The sequence below is a fragment of the Hyperolius riggenbachi genome, chromosome 9, assembly GCF_040937935.1.
Source record: "Hyperolius riggenbachi isolate aHypRig1 chromosome 9, aHypRig1.pri, whole genome shotgun sequence".
In the NCBI taxonomy this organism is placed as follows: Eukaryota; Metazoa; Chordata; class Amphibia; order Anura; family Hyperoliidae; genus Hyperolius; species Hyperolius riggenbachi.
This window is the reverse complement of record NC_090654.1, coordinates 89131205-89145779: the sequence shown is the minus strand read 5'-3', so window position 1 is coordinate 89145779 and position 14575 is coordinate 89131205. Positions and strand designations below refer to the sequence as shown.

Below are 14575 nucleotides of genomic sequence, written 5' to 3'. Positions count from 1 at the left end.
AGTCATATTCCCCCTGCATATAGCCAGATCCCCTTTGTATATAGCCAGTGTACATAGTCATATTCCCCCTGCATATAGCCAGATCTCCTTTGTATATAGCCAGTGTACATAGTCATATTCCCCCTGCATATAGCCAGATCCCCTTTGTATATAGCCAGTGTATATAGTCATATTCCCCCTGCATATAGCCAGATCTCCTTTTTATATAGCCAGTGCATATAGTCATATTCCCCCTGCATATAGCCAGATCCCCTTTGTATATAGCCAGTGTACATAGTCATATTCCCCCTGCATATAGCCAGATCTCCTTTTTATATAGCCAGTGCATATAGTCAGATCCACGTGTATATAGCCAGTTTCCCACTTGTATCTAGCCAGTGTATATCATCAGATCCCCCTGTAGCTAGCCAGCATATATAGTCAGATCCTGTAGAGGTGACACAGGGGAAAGAGAGAGAGAGACAGGGAGATATCAGGTTTGGGGGGAGGGGGGCAGGAGAGATGACTACTTAGAATCCTCCTGGCAGCCACAGACAAGTGAGGTTACAATAAACAAGTCAGGACCTCACACAGTACAAATATCAGCCTTCATAACAATGCTCAGTACAACTGATCTCTGCAATAGCAGACTGCCCTGTACACTATTATCATTGTGATCAGTATTGCAAGGGATAGTGACACCTCACCTCACTATCAAGGGATAGTGACACTTTGCAAGGTCCTTGTGAAACTTTCAGAAACACAGCAATGGACAACACACAAGTATATGTCCCCCCTCCCCCCCTCCACACACACACACCTTCTCTCTGATGCCATGTTAGAACTGGAGCCCGTACATCTGGCATCAGTCTCTCCTCTGCTCCTCACTCTGCTGCTGGGCAGCAGCATGTCACACAGCATGTCACACAGCATGTCACTGCAGCCAGAGCTAGAAGCTCACTTTCAAATTGGTCTCTGCAGCCGGGAAAAGATAGAGGGCGGGGCAGAGCCTGCATCCTAATGGAAGCAGAGTGCTGGGGAAACATGAGTAGAGTCCTGCACAGTGCACACAAGCCTGGACTGTTTTTGTGCTAAAGAGCCCTGGTGCCTGGAGCTGACTCCTCCACTCTCTCACCTCTGTACGGCTGTCACAGGCACAGCCCCCTGCAGTGCTGACATCCTCCCTCTGCGAGTGCTTCCGCTCTCTCTCTCCAGCCGGTACTAAAGATTTATTGTCGGCTGGTGAGGACAGTGTGTCCTTACGCTGTGGAAAAATAGTTCCTATTCACCTGCCTGCCTCTGCCTTGTGGAACTGAGGGGGGATTAGGGCGAAGGCTGATGGGGTAGAGGAGTACTAAGGGGAAATTTTAAAGTAAAAAAAAAGACTATAGCAGCCAGGATTAGCCCTGCAGCAGGGGGGGGGTTCTGGGCATCGGTAACCCCCCCTGGGTACGCCACTGATCCTGCTCCTCCTGGATCTCTCCTTGGCAATTGACACAGTCGACAATTCCCTCCTCCTCCATTCCCTTCAGTCCATGGGTATCCATGAACTAGCCTTAGCCTGGATCTCTTCCTACCTGGCCACCATTCCTTCACAACATCCTTCAATGACTCCTCCTCCACCCCCACTCCCCTCTCAATTGGTGTTCCCCAAGTGTCTGTCCTGGGCCCCTTACTGTTCTCACTCTACACCGCCTCTATTGGGAAACTCATCTTTCCTGCGGAATGCAACTACCACCTGTATGTCGACAACATCCAGATAAACTTCCAAAAAAAACCTGATCTGTCCTCCACCAAAGACAAAGTCTTCTCCTGTCTCAAATCCATTTCCTCCTGAATGGCCGCCAGATTTTTGAAGCTCAAGAATGTGCTTCTGATATTCCCTCCCCATACAGCTGCACCCCTCCCTGATGTGCATACCCCAATCAATAACACAGCCATCCCTACCCTAACCCTTCCCCCAAAGCCCACTGCCTAGTTGTCACCCTGGGCTTGGCTCTCTGCTTTGCACCTCACATGCAAAGTATTACCCAATCCTGCAACTTTCACCTCTGAAACATCTCCAGGATCTTCTCCTACCTGTCCCCTGACACCACCAAACTCCCCATCCATGCCCTAGTCTTCTCCCAGCTAGACTATTGCAATTCCCTTTTATCAGGCCTTTCGCAAAACTTCATCACCTAATTTTAATTGGTAATGAAGGCAGCAGCCAGACTGATCATCTCCTCCCATCACAGTGCCTCCACAACCCACTCTGTAAAGCCCTCCACCGGTTCCCCATCTGCTTCAAGATCAACTTCAAAATTCTGTGCTTGGCTAACAAATCGGTGCACAGGACTTGTCCGACCAACATCTCTGATCTTGACCACAGGCAAATACTGTCTTTACCCCTCTGATCCTCCATTGACCTACGCCTGGTCTTACTGCGCACTTTTCACTCCCATGCATAATTGCAAGACCTCACAAGGGCTGTTCCTACCTTCCTGAACTTGCTTCCACGAGCCTTCAGACTTTCCACTACCTTCAAAGGAGCCTTCTAGACTTACTTTTTCCTGCTCGCCTATCCCTCTTTTAGATTGTAAGCCTCTGGCAGGGCCCTCCCTCCTAGTGTCTCCAGCTTGATCATACATCCTCACTGTCAACCTTCTCACGGGCTAGAACGGACTTGATTAATTTTACCAAAGATGTTGAACTATTCATACCAAAGAAATTCAAAGACGCATAATTCTGTTTCTTGTTCTGTGCCACCTGTATGTCCTAACTTGTATGTTAACTCCATTTATCTATTGTCCAGTGCTGCATAATATTTTTACACTTTATAAACACAGTAAATAATAATAAGTCTTTAACCACCTTCAGTGAATGCAGCTCTCAGTACCGGAGCATTTTTTTTTTGTCTTTGGGAGTGTTACAATTCCACAGCTTATAATTCTTCACTACTTTTTCTGAAATAGACAATCTAGGTATTGTTTTTTTCAGAACGGATAGAGATTAATTCTAATGTTAAAATGTAATCCCACATATTACAACAAAACCAAAAATACATAAAAACACAAAATTTAAAAAAAAAATGTTTTTTTTTTACTTTGACGCTACAAAAATAAATAAATAAAATAATATATATATATATATTTTAACCACTTCGCATCCAGACCTTGTTTTCCCCTTATTGACCAGAGCAGCTTTGACTAGTGTTGGGCGAACACCTAGATGTTCGGGTTCGCGAACGTTCGCCGAACATCGCCGCGATGTTCGGGTGTTCGCGCCGAACTCCAAACATAATGGAAGTCAATGGGGACCCGAACTTTCGTGCTTTGTAAAGCTTCCTTATATGCTACATACCCCAAATTTGCAGGGTATGTGCATCTTGGGAGTGGGTACAAGAGGAAAAAAATATTTGAAAAAGAGCTTATAGTTTTTGAGAAAATTGATTGTAAAGTTTCAAAGGAAAAACTGTCTTTTAAATGTGGAAAATGTCATGTTTCTTTGCACAGGTAACATGCTTTTTTTCGCCATGCAGTCATAAATGTAATACAGAGAAGAGGTTCCAGGAAAAGGGACCGGTAACACTAACCCAGCACCAGCAGCAGCAGACGTGATGGAACAGGAGGAGGTGCAGGAGGAGAAGGCCACGCTTTGAGACACAACAACCCAGGCCTTGCATGAGGACAAGAAGCGTGCGGATAGCATGCTTTGTACCGCCATGCAGTCATAAATGTAATAAAGATAAGTGGTTCAATAAACAGGGACCACGCGGCAACGCTAACCCAGCAGCAGCAGACGTGATGGAACAGGAGGAGGCGCAGGAGAAGAAGGCCACGCTTTGTGAGACACAACAACCCAGGCCTTGCATGAGGACAAGAAGCGTGCGGATAGCATGCTTTGTACCGCCATGCAGTCATAAATGTAATAAAGATAAGTGGTTCAATAAACAGGGACCACGCGGCAACGCTAACCCAGCAGCAGCAGACGTGATGGAACAGGAGGAGGCGCAGGAGGAGAAGGCCACGCTTTGTGAGACACAACAACCCAGGCCTTGCATGAGGACAAGAAGCGTGCGGATAGCATGCTTTGTACCGCCATGCAGTCATAAATGTAATAAAGATAAGTGGTTCAATAAACAGGGACCACGCGGCAATGCTAACCCAGCAGCAGCAGACGTGATGGAACAGGAGGAGGTGCAGGAGGAGAAGGCCACGCTTTGTGAGACACAACAACCCAGGCCTTGCATGAGGACAAGAAGCGTGCGGATAGCATGCTTTGTACCGCCATGCAGTCATAAATGTAATAAAGATAAGTGGTTCAATAAACAGGGACCGCCCGGCAACGCTAACCCAGCAGCAGCAGACGTGATGGAACAGGAGGAGGCGCAGGAAGGAAGGCCACGCTTTGTGAGACACAACAACCCAGGCCTTGCATGAGGACAAGAAGCGTGCGGATAGCATGCTTTGTACTGCTATGCAGTCATAAATGTAATAAAGATAAGTGGTTCAATAAACAGGGACCACGCGGCAACGCTAACCCAGCAGCAGCAGACGTGATGGAACAGGAGGAGGCGCAGGAAGAGAAGGCCATGCTTTGTGAGACACAACAACCCAGGCCTTGCATGAGGACAAGAAGCGTGCGGATAGCATGCTTTGTACCGCCATGCAGTCATAAATGTAATAAAGATAAGTGGTTCAATAAACAGGGACCACGCGGCAACGCTAACCAAGCAGCAGCAGACGTGATGGAACAGGAGGAGGCGCAGGAGGAGAAGGCCACGCTTTGTGAGACACAACAACCCAGGCCTTGCATGAGGACAAGAAGCGTGCGGATAGCATGCTTTGTACCGCCATGCAGTCATAAATGTAATAAAGATAGGTGGTTCAATAAACAGGGACCACGCGGCAACGCTAACCCAGCAGCAGCAGACGTGATGGAACAGGAGCAGGCGCAGGAGGAGAAGGCCATGCTTTTTGAGACACAACAACCCAGGCCTTGCATGAGGACAAAAAGCGTGCGGATAGCATGCTTTGTACCGCCATGCAGTCATAAATGTAATAAAGATAAGAGGTTCCATAAACAGGGACCGGCAACGCTAACCCAGGAGCAGCAGCAGCACACGTGATGGAACAGGAGCAGGCGCAGGAGGAGAAGGCCATGCTTTTTGAGACACAACAACCCAGGCCTTGCATGAGGACAAAAAGCGTGCGGATATAGCAGCAATGCTTTTTACAGATGAGAGGTTCAATAAACAGGGACCGGAAACGCTAAACCATCCCAGATGTTCATTGGTCATGTTACTTGGTTGGGGTCCTGGAGTGTTGCATAGTCGTTTCCAATCCAGGATTGATTCATTTTAATTTGAGTCAGACGGTCTGCATTTTCTGTGGAGAGGCGGATACGCCGATCTGTGACGATGCCTCCGGCAGCACTGAAACAGCGTTCCGACATAACGTTGGCTGCCGGGCAAGCCAGCACCTCTATTGCGTACATTGCCAGTTCGTGCCAGGTGTCTAGCTTCGATACCCAATAGTTGAAGGGTGCAGATGGATTGTTCGACACAGCTACGTCATCTGACATGTAGTCCTTGACCATCTTCTCCAGGCGATCGGTGTTGGAGGTGGATCTGCACGCTTGCTGTTCAGTGGGCTGCTGCTGCATGGGTGTCAGAAAATTTTCCCACTCCAAGGACACTGCCGATACCATTCCCTTTTGGGCACTAGCTGCGGCTTGCGTTATTTGCTGCCCTCCTGGTCGTCCTGGGTTTGCGGAAGTCAGTCTGTCGGCGTACAACTGGCTAGAGGAGGGGGAGGATGTCAATCTCCTTTCTAAAGTCTCCACAAGGGCCTGCTGGTATTCTTCCATTTTGACCTGTCTGACTCTTTCTTCAAGCAGTTTTGGAACATTGTGTTTGTACCGTGGATCCAGAAGGGTATAAACCCAGTAATTGGTGTTGTCCAGAATGCGCACAATGCGTGGGTCGCGTTCAATGCAGTCTAGCATGAATTGAGCCATGTGTGCCAGAGTCCTACCAGAATCCTCATCATCCTCTTGTGAGCGTTGTGATAGTTGTTGTGATGCATCATAGTCGTCACCTTCCTCCTGGTCTGCTTCTGCTGACCATTCGCGCTGAATTGTGGAAGTCCAACGTGCACCGCTCTGGCCCTCGTCAGTGGTGGCATGAAATTCCTGCTCCAACTCCAGCTGTTCCTCCTCCTCTTCTTCGTCATAGCTGCTGGGGCCAGCGTTTCCTGAGGCGGATGGCCTGATGTTGGTACCATCACGCTGATCGTTTTCTCCTTCAGATTCCCCCAGTTGCATCATGACAGCTGTTTCCTTGATTTTCAACATTGACCTCTTCAGTAAACACAGCAGTGGTATGGTAATGCTGACTGAAGAGTTGTCACTGCTCACAAGCAACGTGGATTGCTCAAAATTTTGGAGGACTTGGCAGAGGTCCAACATGTTGGCCCAATCGGATCCACAGAAGCTTGGCAGCTGTCCGGATGCGCCTCGGTACTGCGCCGTCATGTACTGGACCACTGCACTCTTCTGCTCACAAAAGCGGGCTAGCATGTGCAGCGTAGAATTCCAGCACATAGGGACATCACACAGCAAGCGATGGTGGGGGAGATTGAAGCGCTCCTGCATCTTGGCGAGTGCCCCCGAAGCAGTACTGGAATTTCTACAATGTTTGGCCACTCGACGCACCTGGGTATGTCTTCAGGAACCGCTGAACTACTAGGTTCATCACGTGCGCCAGGCAAGGGATGTGTGTCAGCTTAGCCAACCTTAAAGCGCGAATGAGATTACTCCCATTATCACACACAACCATGCCCGATTTCAGGTCCAGCGGTGCCAGCCACAAATCCGTCTGTTCCTTTATTCCCCTCCAAATTTCCTCCCCTGTGTGCTGCTTATCCCCAAGGCAGATCAGCTTTAGCAACGCTTGCTGACGCATGCCAACAGCTGTGCTGCACTGCTTCCACGATCCTACTGCTGCTGGTGCTGGGTTAGCGTTTCCGGATGAGGTACAGCTTTGAGATGCGTTGGAGGAGAAGGAGTCAGAGAGGTAGGTGCTGCTGTTGTTATCCAGTGGGAGGGACGGCGGTGCAGCTGTTTGCGGCGTGGGCAACACCCGCGCCGTAGCAGGTGAGGAATCGCTGCCAGGCTCCACAAGGTTCACCCAGTGCGCGGTAAGGGAGATGTATCGACCCTGGCCGAACGCACTTCGCCAGGTGTCAGTGGTGAGGTGAACCTTGCAGGCAACGGCATTCTTCAAGCTTCGGGTTATTTTGCTGACCACGTGCTCATGCAACTCAGGCACTGCAGAGCGCGCAAAGTGGTAGCGGCTGGGAACCACGTAACGTGGGATGGCCACTGACATCATGCCCTTGAAGCTGTTTGTCTCCACCACTTGATATGGCAGCATTTCGCAGGCCAGAAGCTTGGCTATGCTGGCTGTTACTGCCACGGCCCGGGGGTCATTTGCTGGCAATTTCCTCTTGCGCTCAAACATCTCCGAGACAGACAACTGAACCGTAGCGCTGCACACGGAAGGGCTGTTGGTTGTTGTGTTTGATGAAGACTGGGAGACCTCAAGAGCACTACTCCGGAAAGTGACAGTGTCAGCGTCGTCTGATGTTTGTGAATGTTGTGAACCACGCAATGGCTGGGCTACTGCTGCTGCTGAGGCGGGTCTGGTGGTGAGTCTGGTGAACCCAAGGGAGGCAGTGTTGCTGGTACCCTGTCCTGCCGCGTTTGCCCAAAGAGTGGGATGTTTGGATAGCATGTGGCGGCTCATGCTGGTGGTGGAGAGGTTGTTAATACTTTTCCCCCTGCTCAGGCGGGTCTTGTACACCTTGCAAATCGCCATGGTAACATCCTCAGTGCAGTCTTCAAAGAAAGCCCAGACTTTGGAGCACCTGCCTTGCTGGCAATTTCTGTTTGCTCCTCTTTTGCCTCTCACTTGAACTTCCACGCTTGTGGTGCCTGAAATTGCGCGCCGCCTACCTTGTGGCACAAGGCGAACTCGTGCAGCAGTGGGTTCTTCAACAGACTCATCTGTGCTGCTGCTATGACGGCGATGTTCTCGTTCACAAACAAAATCTGGGTCTCTGTCCACATTGTCCATACCCTCCTCTTCCATCTCCTCAAACTCGTCATATGTCATTGTGGGGGGCCGCCGCCATGGAGTAGAGCTCCCCAGAACAACCTCTGCGCAGCTCACTCCAACATCGTCTTCCAGAGCTTCTCGGCCGACCTCCTGCAATTGCAACCCCTCCTGCCCAACTTGCTCTGGGATTTGGGTTTCAAAGTCCTCGGACTCGCCTTGTATTTCAGTGCCCGGTGCATTTCCCACAGTTAATGGTTGTGAATCCGGGCACAACATTTCTGGCTGTTCCTCCATTGACCTTTCAAAGGTGGAAGTTTGTTGGCCTGGGAATAGCTCCTGCGAATACCCCATTGTGTCCTGAGGTAATTCATCGGACTGGTTATCTGGCAGTTGTGTGCGTGGTGTCGCTGCCGGTTGTGTCAGCTTTGTGCCCACTGGCTCCTTGTAACTGGCTGAGGACTCGGACCTCGTGCGTGATGTGCTGGTGCTGCTTAACCCACTGCTGGACGCTTGAGAGGTCATCCAAGTAATTATCTGGTCCTGTTCTTTTGGATCTGTGAGGGTTGTTGTCCTGGACAACATGGGCGGTATTGAGTGGGTTTTCTTGGGTGCTCCCCTGTGGCCTGTACGTGAACCGTCAGGGGAAACACCTCTTCCCTTGCCCCTCCCTCTTTCACCGGATTTCTTCCTCATTTCACTTATCCTTAAAGTACACGCTGACTGGCAGCAGTACAGTGGCAGTACAGAAATGCTATACAGTGGTGGGTGAGCGGTGTACCACTATTGCCAGCAGTGACACAGAGCACAATGCTATACAGTGGCGGGTGAGCGGTGTACTACTGTTCCCAGCAGACACAGAGTGGCAGTAAACAATGCTATATAGTCTGGCTGAGCGGTGTACACAAAGTGGCAGTACACACAATGCTATTTAGTCTGGCTGAGCTGTGTACACAGAGTGGCAGTACACACAATGCTATATAGTGTGGCTGAGCTGTGTACACAGAGTTGCAGTAAACAATGCTATATAGTGTGGCTGAGCCGTGTACACAGAGTGGCAGTAAACAATGCTATATAGTCTGGCTGAGCGGTGTACACAGAGTGGCAGTACACACAATGCTATATAGTCTGGCTGAGCGGTGTACACAGAGTGGCAGTACACACAATGCTATATAGTGTGGCTGAGCCGTGTACACAGAGTGGCAGTAAACAATGCTATATAGTCTGGCTGAGCGGTGTACACAGAGTGGCAGTACACACAATGCTATATAGTCTGGCTGAGCGGTGTACACAGAGTGGCAGTACACACAATGCTATATAGTCTGGCTGAGCGGTGTACACAGAGTGGCAGTACACACAATGCTATATAGTCTGGCTGAGCGGTGTACACAGAGTGGCAGTAAACAATGCTATATAGTCTGGCTGAGCGGTGTACACAGAGTGGCAGTACACACAATGCTATATAGTCTGGCTGAGCGGTGTACACAGAGTGGCAGTACACACAATGCTATATAGTCTGGCTGAGCGGTGTACACAGAGTAGCAGTACACACAATGCTATATAGTCTGGCTGAGCGGTGTACACAGAGTGGCAGTACACACAATGCTATATAGTCTGGCTGAGCGGTGTACACAGAGTGGCAGTAAACAATGCTATATAGTCTGGCTGAGTGGTGTACACAGAGTGGCAGTAAACAATGCTATATAGTCTGGCTGAGCGGTGTACACAGAGTGGCAGTACACACAATGCTATATAGTCTGGCTGAGCCGTGTACACAGAGTGGCAGTAAACAATGCTATATAGTCTGGCTGAGCGGTGTACACAGAGTGGCAGTACACACAATGCTATATAGTCTGGCTGAGCGGTGTACACAGAGTGGCAGTACACACAATGCTATATAGTCTGGCTGAGCGGTGTACACAGAGTGGCAGTACACACAATGCTATATAGTCTGGCTGAGCGGTGTACACAGAGTGGCAGTACACACAATGCTATATAGTCTGGCTGAGCGGTGTACACAGAGTGGCAGTAAACAATGCTATATAGTCTGGCTGAGCGGTGTACACAGAGTGGCAGTACACACAATGCTATATAGTCTGGCTGAGCGGTGTACACAGAGTGGCAGTACACACAATGCTATATAGTCTGGCTGAGCGGTGTACACAGAGTAGCAGTACACACAATGCTATATAGTCTGGCTGAGCGGTGTACACAGAGTGGCAGTACACACAATGCTATATAGTCTGGCTGAGCGGTGTACACAGAGTGGCAGTAAACAATGCTATATAGTCTGGCTGAGTGGTGTACACAGAGTGGCAGTAAACAATGCTATATAGTCTGGCTGAGCGGTGTACACAGAGTGGCAGTACACACAATGCTATATAGTCTGGCTGAGCCGTGTACACAGAGTGGCAGTAAACAATGCTATATAGTCTGGCTGAGCGGTGTACACAGAGTGGCAGTACACACAATGCTATATAGTCTGGCTGAGCGGTGTACACAGAGTGGCAGTACACACAATGCTATATAGTCTGGCTGAGCGGTGTACACAGAGTGGCAGTACACACAATGCTATATAGTCTGGCTGAGCGGTGTACACAGAGTGGCAGTAAACAATGCTATATAGACGGGCTGAGCGAGGTACACAGTGGCAGTACACACAATGCTATATAGTCTGGCTGAGCGGTGTACACAGAGTGGCAGTAAACAATGCTATATAGTCTGGCTGAGCGAGGTACACAGTGGCAGTACACACAATGCTATATAGTCTGGCTGAGCCGTGTACACAGAGTGGCAGTAAACAATGCTATATATAGTGTGGCTGAGCGAGGTACACAGTGGCAGTAAACAATGCTATATATAGTGTGGCTGAGCGAGCGGTGTACTACTGTTCCCAGCAGCGACACACAATGACTGGGGGGGACCCTGGCTAGCGTGGCTGGAGAGCGAACTACCCTGCCTGCCTACCCAAAGCTAAACCCACAGAGAAATGGCGGAGATATGACGTGGTTCGGGTATTTATTTACCCGAACCACGTGACTGTTCGGCCAATCAGAGCGCGTTCGGGTCCGAACCACGTGACCCGTTCGGCCAATCACAGCGCTAGCCGAACGTTCGGGGAACGTTCGGCCATGCGCTCTTAGTTCGGCCATGTGGCCGAACGGTTTGGCCGAGCACCATCAGGTGTTCGGCCGAACTCGAACATCACCCGAACAGGGTGATGTTCTGCAGAACCCGAACAGTGGCGAACACTGTTCGCCCAACACTAGCTTTGACGCTTTAGCGGTGTCCCTTTTTAATCAGCAATAACTTAATCTCTACTCGTGCCACTTAAATGATCTATATATCGTTTTTTTTCAAGACAAACTAAGCTTTCATTGGTCGGTATTTGGTACGAAGTAAAATGTTCCTTTCTATGCATTTTAATAGGACAAAGTGGGAAAATTTAAAAAAATGCATTATTTCTACATTTTGACCAATTTCTATTTGGAAATAAAAAGTGCGATTTGACATAAAAACTGTGCCGCCAGTTAAAGTTGCCCCAGTATAGATATCCAGATGTGTCCCCAGTATCACCGCCTCCCCCAGTATAGCCAGATGTGTCCCCAATATCAGCCCCCCTAGCATAGCCACATATATCCCCTGTGTTTGAAAGCCCCAGAAAAGATTGACAGACGCACCCCCAGGAATAGTGCCCCTCTTCATGGCCATATGTGTCCCCGGAACAGGATTACCCCCATTATGGCCAGATGTACTCCCAGGATTAGTACTGACCCCCATTATAGCCAAATATGCCCCCAGTATATGATTATTGCCCCCCCCCAGGTGCCCAGATGCACCAAATTAGTAAATCCCCCCCTCCCCTTAGTCAATTAGATGCCCCCCAGCAAACATGAACCCCCCTTTTATATATCCTGCCCCCACCCCCCAGGATCGATAGCCAGATGCCCCCCCCCATAAGGGCAGCCCCCTCCGTGCAGAAATAGTACAAAAAATGCACAAGCAGGCAGTCTCACTCACCTTACCTCGGTCCTGCGACTGTCCTGAAGTCTGATCCTCCGATTCCCGCTCTGCAGTCAGCCGCATATTGCCGGTAACCCGGGTCCCGGCTTGATGACTTCATGTAGGTGAGTGTGGCTGCTTGCTGGTGGATTTTTTTTTTTACTATTTGTGCGCCGAGGGGGACAGATGAAGGATCGCTGCAGTTCACTACTGCAGCGATCGTTCATGGGAGGGGGTGGACTAATTGGCCAAAAGGGAACACGTTCCCTTGCGCCAATTAGTATTGCAGCTGACAGTGCCGGAGGGTGCGCTCTGAAGAGCACCCGATCGTGCACAGCAGGGCTGCAGCCAGGTCAGTATATCTACGTCGCTGTGGCTTGGAGGGTGCCACAGCTGACGTAGATATACTGTAGTGGTGGGGAAAGTGGTTAAAGGGGAGTTAAAATGTATTTTTTTCCTAAAACTTTTTTCAATGTCTCTCGAGTGTAGAGACACCACATTTGTGTATTTATTTTGAATTTGGTATTATTGCATGTCACAGAAAAATTGTATGCATTTGGTTTTCGGAAGACTAAAAATGTAAAGCAAGTTTTTTTAGTACTTCATTTATAGTAGGGCTAAAGGTACAAAACCATTGAATATCCCCCAAGATCACCTCATCTAGAAAACTAGACCACCAACGTATTCAACAAGGGGTATAATTAGGGATTTGACCCTCTGGTCTTTTTTCAATTTTGATTAGAAAAATTGAGTAAAATTTAAAAATTCATTTTTTTTCTTGAGACATGCTACTTTTTTGACAGCACATAATGCGCACATGCTGTTTGGTGACCACAAAATACCGTATTTTTGGACTATAAGACGCTCCTGACCATAAGACGCACCTAGATTTAGAGGACAAAAAACAGGGGAAAAATATATATACTAAACCTGGTACATCCATGGTAAAGGGGCATCTTGTGGATTATGCCCCCTTTGTACCTCATGCCCCCTTGTACCTCTTGTGTCTCCCTGTGTCCTCCTCTGTCCCCCTTGTGTCCTCCTGTGTCCCTCATGTGTCTGCCTCTGTCCTCCTTGTGTCCTCCTCTATGCCTGTAATGATCTGCTCAGCTGCCTGTGCAGGCAGGCAGGCAGCTTTTTGACCATTGTTTAGGTTTGCATGCTGCAGGACTCTGGAAAGAAGAGCTTCTGTCAGTTTTGCAGCTTGTGCTTGCTGAGGAATTTGCATACGTTGTCATGCAAATTGCCTGGCCACATTCATTGGAGGCGTGTACTATAAGTACTATGTGTTTCCCACAATGCTTCGCTGGTCATAAGGAGTCTTCCTGTGAAACACTCTGGAGGAGTGTCAGCCTTACTCTCTGTTTGAAGATCAGCTTAGAATAATTCCTGGAAAACTGCACTAGGCAGGTTTCCTTAGTGCAGTTAGGATTGCTTATCTGTTTGTTTGTTCTGTTGCTATTGTCCTGTCCCAGCGGTGGTCGACAGGAAATAGTTCTGATCTCTGTTCTTGGAGTATAGCTGGTGCAGCGGTTGCTACCAGCTATCTCTTCTGATCTGTCTCACTTGGATCGCGCTGGCATCTTGCGCTAGCGCTGTGGATCCTTCTGTTCTGTCTCCTTGGATCGCGCTAGCCACTTTCCGCTAGTGCTGTGGATCCTTCTGTTCTGCTACTCTGTACCTGGATCGCGCTAGCCACTTTCACTAGTGCTGTGGATCCTTCTGTTCTGCTACTCTGTCTGCCTGGATCGCACTCGCCTAGCGCGAGTGCTGTGGATCCTTCTGTTCTGTCTTCCAGGATCGCGCTAGCCACTTTCGCTAGTGCTGTGGATCCTATCTGTCGCTTGTCCCTTTTTTCGTGTGTCTGTCTTGTCTGCTACGAACGCTTGCTGGAGGCTCGGTGAAGTAACCGTTAAGCAAGCGCTCGCGTCCTCTGTTACATGTTTGTCTGTCAATGGTTAGTTAGGCGTGCTTGTCTCTATTGTGCTTATCACGTGGAGACCGCGCACGAACGCGTGCACTGTTGCGAATGAGTGCGGTGTTCGCGTTCAGTTAGCGTTTGTTATTTTCCTTGTTATTCTCATTGTATTATTTGCTGTGCCTTTGCTACCCTCGTATTCTGTTCTGATCTGCCTTGTGTCACGTCTGGCGATCGCACCTCTCGCGATCGCGTTCCTATTTCATATCTGCTGTTGTGTGTGCACTGTCGCGGGGTGGCGACTAGGTTGGCGCACACACATACAACCTGTCCCTTTGCTCGTTCTCATTCGCAATCGCTTCTCTTGCGATAGCATTCTGCGCTTCGTACAATTTCTGTCTGGCATTTGTGGAGGTACAGAGGATTGGTTCCTCTGCACTCCCCAGCGCCATCTGCCGACAGGAATTTCCCTCTACGGGTGCGTAGCACCTTTTGCTGGGTGCCTGCAATTATACGCTTGTGGAGGATTTCCGCCGTATCAGCGCACGCGTTGTGCGCTGATCACGGAGAAAGTTCCG

The 14575-nt window shown here is 49.3% G+C and overlaps 1 protein-coding gene across 3 annotated transcripts in view; it reads right to left on the bottom strand.

Moving 5' to 3' along the window:
* The window catches only part of LOC137532547 (histone-lysine N-methyltransferase PRDM9-like), a 222808-nt gene that overhangs the window by 26955 nt on the left and 181278 nt on the right, over positions 1 to 14575 (bottom strand). The gene's annotated exons all lie outside the window — the stretch shown is intronic.